Here is a 6547-nt window from a genome sequence, read left to right as displayed (position 1 = left end):
GCGACGATAAAAGAGCACTCTGTTGGGAGGCAACCCAACCTCAGGTAGTTTTCTTTTCATCTTTATTTCAATAAAGGTCACAAGTTGTTTCCCATGTATTGCGAGGAGCTAAGTTTGGTGTTCCACACCAAAACAATCCAAAAGTGAAAGTGTAATTCTAAGTTTGGTGTTCCACCAAAGGATCTTAGTTAGAATCACACTCCACTCCCAAAACACCTTGCTAGCTCCAAATAATCAAGGGAAATCACTTAGATATAGTTAGACTTTAGTTAATAATTGTTTTGTTAATAACAAGATATGAGGTTCTCTGCATATATGCAAGGTTTTGTACTGGGCAAAGAACTAAGTTTGGTGTTCACACACCAAATTAAGTTCAGAAGTCACAAGCATACATGCAAGCTAACTATTTCTCAAGTGCTTTGGGAACAAGCAACTTCCAATAACTTTGCAGGAATCTTATGAGGAAATGGTGCACCTTCACCCAAGGAAGTGAGGTAGCAAAGACTAGGATGATGACAAAAAGAGGGCAACTAGAAACCATCACCCAAAGGTTGTATTGTTACCTAATTCCATAAACTTAGAATGTTGAAAGTTGGAAGTCCGAATGCACTTTTGATTAATAGTTACTCGTTAGTTGGAACCCTTTTAAATTCTGTCTTTTAAAGTTTTTGTTGAATAGGTCTATGCTTGCTAGTCTTTATGTCACTGCATCCTTACTTTGCTTACTTGTATGCTTGTCCTTTTGAATCAAATGAAAGAGAATGAGTGCTTTATAAAAGACCAGAGTGGAGTTCATACTATGGAGTAAGTTCCTGAGTTTGTGGTGTGGTCATAAGTTAGCTAAGTTGGTTCAACCACAAGGTGGGAAGATAACTATCTGTCATGAATACTATGCTTTGAACATACCCATGAGACTAGCTAAATAATAAGATCCTAATAAGAAAAAGGGAAAGAACAATCAAAGTTGAAGAATAAAAAAAAATAAAAAAAATAGCAAGAAAAGAGGCTAGGCACCAAGGGTTTGAGTCTTGAGGGATGTGTCTATGGTGTTCCTGTACCAAGGATCTGCTTGGATTACTAAGCTCTCAGGGGTGCTTTATCACCTGGTAACTTGGGTTAACTAACCCGGGATTATCAGCTGAAAGTCCACCATCAAGAGCAATCTTTGCTACAGAATATTTAGTAGCCCAAAGAGGTGCTGGACACCAAGACCTCAAGGAAAGAAAATAAACAAACCATGTACCTGTGGTGTGTATGTATGGGGGAGAGACTTGAGGAAGTAAGTCCTTAAGGGTGCTTCAACACCTAGCACCTTGAACCAACTGGTTCGGGAGTGTTGGCTGAAAGCTTATTTTAAAGAGTTGCCCCCTTACAGAGCACTTAGCCTAAGAACACAAATAAGCCCTGAAATGACAACAAAAGGATCAATGAATAAAAGTCTCATGGGATGCAATCACAGTGAGTATTCTAGGACATGATAAAGGTCTGAAAGCCAGTGAAGGAATGAAGCTAAGTTGCTATGCATGAAACCACCATAAAATCAGAAACATGACTTCCACAAGAATGACTCATTTCTCTTGGCATACCATTCATCATTCTCTTGTTCTAGTACTTGCTTAGGGACAAGCAAGCTTTAAGTTTGGTGTTGTGATGCCAGGGCATTTTGGCCAGTTTTACTGACCTTTTCTTTACTGTTTGTAGGGTAGTTTCATGCCTTTTCTTAGAAAATAAGCTAGTTTTGGGTAGATATTCACTTACATCTTGATTCAAGTATACATTGTGCACCTTACATGATTTCATGAGGATTTTGCATGAATTATATGATAAATTGGATGATGCATGACTCATGACTTGGACTAGAACTTTGATGCATTTTGTTGCTTGATTTCAGGACAAAGGAAGCAAAGAAGAACCACGTTAGCAGTCACGTTAGTCCCACTAACGTGACCTCTAACGTGGAATGGGTGCTAACTTGGAAAGTTAATGAGAAAGGTAATCGCCAATAACGCCCTCGAAGCCATCATAAGCCTACGTTAAGAGTCACGTTAACTAAGTTAACGTGAACTCTAACGTCGAAGAATACAATAAGGCCAATGTTAGTGACACTCCCCTTTGTCACTAACGTTGGACCAAGCTCATAATTGGCCACGTTAGTTGCCACGTTAACTTAGTTAACGTGGCTTCTAACGTTAAGAAGCAAAAGGGAAGCCAACGTTAGTGACATTCACTTTTGTCACTAACGTTGGCCAAGCTTCCATAAGACACGTTAACTCCCACGTTAACTTAGTTAACGTGGAAGCTAACGTGGAGAGAGCAATCGGTCGCCAACGTTAGTGACACTTACCTTTGTCACTAACATTGGGGTGAACCACCAAGAGCCACCATGAACAACGTTAACTCCCACGTTAACTTAGTTAACGTGGAAGCTAACGTGGATAAAGAGATTAGGAGCCAACGTTAGTGACACTCCCCTTTGTCACTAACGTTGGACCAAGCTCATAATTGGCCACGTTAGTTGCCACGTTAACTTAGTTAACGTGGAAGCTAACGTGGAGAGAGCAATCGGTCGCCAACGTTAGTGACACTTACCTTTGTCACTAACGTTGGGGTGAACGACCAAGAGCCACCATGAACAACGTTAACTCCCACGTTAACTTAGTTAACGTGGAAGCTAACGTGGAGAGAGCAATCGGTCGCCAACGTTAGTGACACTTACCTTTGTCACTAACGTTGGGGTGAACGACCAAGAGCCACCATGAACAACGTTAACTCCCACGTTAACTTAGTTAACGTGGAAGCTAACGTGGATAAAGAGATTAGGAGCCAACGTTAGTGACACTCACCTTTGTCACTAACGTTGGAGATGTCTAGCATGACTCCGTTAGAAGCCACGTTAACCTAGTTAACGTGAACTCTAACGTGAGAAATAGGGGCACATTGGAACGTTAGTGACAAAGGTAAGTGTTACTAACGTTCTCGAAGGATTGGCAAGCTTATTGGTGCACGAAATTGTGATGTCTAGGCTCAAATTATTCCTGGCACGTGAGCAACTTGGTATGCGTAATCATAATTGTCACAACTTCGATACAACTAACCAGCAAGTGCACTGGGTCGTCCAAGTAATACCTTACGTGAGTAAGGGTCGAATCCCACGGAGATTGTTGGTATGAAGCAAGCTATGGTCACCTTGCAAATCTCAGTCAGGCAGATATAAAGTGATAATGATGTTTTCGAATATTATATAATAAAATAGGGATAGAGATACTTATGTAAATCATTGGTAGGAATTTCAGATAAGCGAATGGAGATGCTTTTCGTTCCTCTGAACCTCTGCTTTCCTGCTATCTTCATCCAATCAGTCTTACTCCTTTCCATGGCTGGCTTTATGCAAGGGCATCACCGTTGTCAGTGGCTACATCCCCTCCTCTCAGTGAATAATATGCTCACGCACCCTGTCACGGCACGGCTATTCATCTGTCGGTTCCCGATCATGCTGGAATAGGATTCACCCTCCTTTTGCGTCTGTCACTAACGCCCAACAATCGCGAGTTTGAAGCTCGTCACAGTCATTCAATCATTGAATCCTACTCAGAATACCACAGACAAGGTTTAGACCTTCCGGATTCTCTTGAATGCCGCCATCATTCTAGCTTACGCCACGAAGACTCTGGTTAGGAAATCTAAGAGATACTCATTCTAGCTTAATTCATGTAGAACAGAAGTGTTTGTCAGGCACGCGTTCATAAGGGGGAAGGATGATGAGCGTCACACATAATCATCACCTTCATCACGTTCTTGGGTGCGAATGGATATCTTAGAAGCAAAATAAGAAGAATTGAATAGAAAACAGTAGTACTTGCATTAATCCTTGAGGAACAGCAGAGCTCCACACCTTAATCTATGGAGTGCAGAAACTCTACCGTTGAAAATGAGTAAGTATTTGATGTATAAATCCACTTCCGGGGCCCACTTGGTGTGTGCTTGGGCTTGGGCTTGAGTGTTACATGTGCAGAGGCCATTTGTGGAGTTGAACGCCAGTTTCTGTGCCAGTTTGGGCGTTCAACTCTGGTTTTGGATCCTTTTCTGGCGCTGGACGCCAGATTTGAGCAGAAGGCTGGTGTTGAACGCCAGTTTACATCGTCAATTCTTGGCCAAATTATGGACTATTATATATTGCTGGAACGCCCTGGATGTCTACTTTCCAACGCAATTGGAAGCGCGCCATTTCGAGTTCTGTAGCTCCAGAAAATCCACTTTGGGTGCAAGGAGGTTAGAATCCAACAGCATCAGCAGTCCTTTTTCAGCCTCTGAATCTGATTTCTGCTCAAGTCCCTCAATTTCAGCCAGAAAATACCTGAAATCACAGAAAAATACACAAACTCATAGTAAAGTCCAGAAATGTATCAAATAACATGTCTCCTAGTCATCATTCTTTCAAGAGCCAACATATTTAACATTCTTAAACAACAACTTCAAAAGACATATGCACTGTTCAAGCATACATTCAGAAAATAAGAAGCATTGTCACCACATCAATATAATTAAACTAAGTTCAAGGATAAATTCGAAACTCATGTACTTCTTGTTCTTTTGAATTAAAACATTTTTCATTTAAGAGAGGTGATGGATTCATAGGACATTCATATCTTTAAGACAAAGTTACTAACTACTGATGATCATGTAATGAAGACACAAACATAGATAAGCACATAACATAGAAAACGAAAAATAGAAGAAATAAGAGCAAGGAATGAATCCACCTTAGTGATGATGGCGTTTCAATGATGTTCTTGGGCTCTTCAATGTCTCTTCCTTGTCTTTGTTGCTCCTCCTTCATTGCTTTTTAGATCTTCTCTGATTTCATGAAGGATGATGGAGTGCTCTTGATGTTCCACCCTTAGTTGCTTCCAATAATTGTGTGGAAGAAAATGTATCCCCTGAGGTATCTTAGGGATCTCTTGATTTGCAGTCAAATGTTCTTCCACTGAGCTATAGACCCTTGATGGAAGCTTTTGTCTTCCCTTTCCTCTTTCTAAAGGTTTCTCTGGCCTTAGGTGCCATCAATGGTTATGGAAAAAAACAAAAAAAAGCTATGCTTTTACCACACCAAACTTAGAATGTTGCTCGCCCTCGAGCAAAAGAAGAAAGAATAGAAGAAGAAGAAGAGGATAGGGAGGGGATGGATGGATGTGTGTATTCGGCCATATGGGTGGGATTGGGTGGGAGAGAGATGTTGAATTTTGAAGGTAGTGGTTGTATGGATGTGAGTGGTAAATGGAAAACAGAAGGGATGATCATGAATGGGAAGAGAGATGATGAGGTAGGTGGGGATCCTGTGGGGTCCACAGATCTTGAGGTGTCAAGGCATTTACATCCCTGCACCAATTTAGGCATGTAAAATGCCCTTGCACACAACTCTGGGCGTTCAGCGCCAGGTTGGTACCTATTTTGGGCGTTCAACGCCCCTTTGCTGCCATTTCTGGCGTTGAACGCCAGAACCATGCTTGTTCTGGGCGTTCAGCGCCAGGATGCTCCCATTCTGGGCGTTCAGCGCCAGAACTATGCTCTGTTCTAGCGTTTGAACGCCAGACAGATGCTCCTCCAGGGTGTGATTTTTCTTCTACTGTTTTTGATTCCGTTTTCAATTTTTATATTTATTTTGTGACTCCTCATGATCATGAACCTAAGAAAACATGAAAAACAAAAAAAATAAGAATTAGATAAACATTGGGTTGCCTCCCAACAAGCGCTTCTTTAATGTCAATAGCTTGACAGTGGGCTCTCATGGAGCCTCACAGATGTGCAGAGCTTTGTTGAAACTCTCCAACACCAAACTTAGAGTTTGGTTATGGGAGTTCAACACCAAACTTATTATTGAGGTTTCAGCTCAAATTTGTTTGCTCCAATGGCAGGAATGGAGATGCTTCTTCCATGTAAATTGGAATTAGGTGCAGTAAAGTCACCAAGCATCTTCCTTACATTATCATTATTTTCGGCTGCCATCTCCTCTGCCTGTTCGAAAATTTCTGAAAGGTTATCTCTGGATTGTTGTATTTTAGCTTCTCTTGATTTTCTCTTCAGAGTCCTTTCAGGTTCTAGATCTGCTTCCACAAGAATGTTCTTATCCTTGCTCCTGCTCATATGACAAAGAAGAAGGCACAGAAAAATAATAATAATAGAGATCCTTTATACCACAGTATAGGGATCCCTGTGTGAGTAGAAGAAGAGGGGGTGACAAAGAATGTAATATAATGGAAGAAACACAACTGTGAGGAGGCTAGAGATGTGAGATGAGATGTTAGGATATGAATGAATAAATAGAATAGGATAAGAGGGAAGGAGGGAATTTTCGAAAATTATTTTTGAAAAGGAGTTAGTGATTTTTGAAAATTGGTTTTTGAAAATTGTTAGTATTTTATTTTATTTATTTTTTTTATTTTTTTTTCGAAAATTAAAGTTTAAAATTTAAAATAATAGTTAATTAAAAAGAAATTTTGAAAAAGGGGGAAGATATTTTCGAAAAATGAGAGAGAGAGTTAGTTAGGTG

This window comes from Arachis ipaensis, chromosome B10 (assembly GCF_000816755.2).
Source record: "Arachis ipaensis cultivar K30076 chromosome B10, Araip1.1, whole genome shotgun sequence".
NCBI classification, from domain to species: domain Eukaryota; kingdom Viridiplantae; phylum Streptophyta; class Magnoliopsida; order Fabales; family Fabaceae; genus Arachis; species Arachis ipaensis.
Note: the sequence above shows the minus strand (reverse complement) of the source record.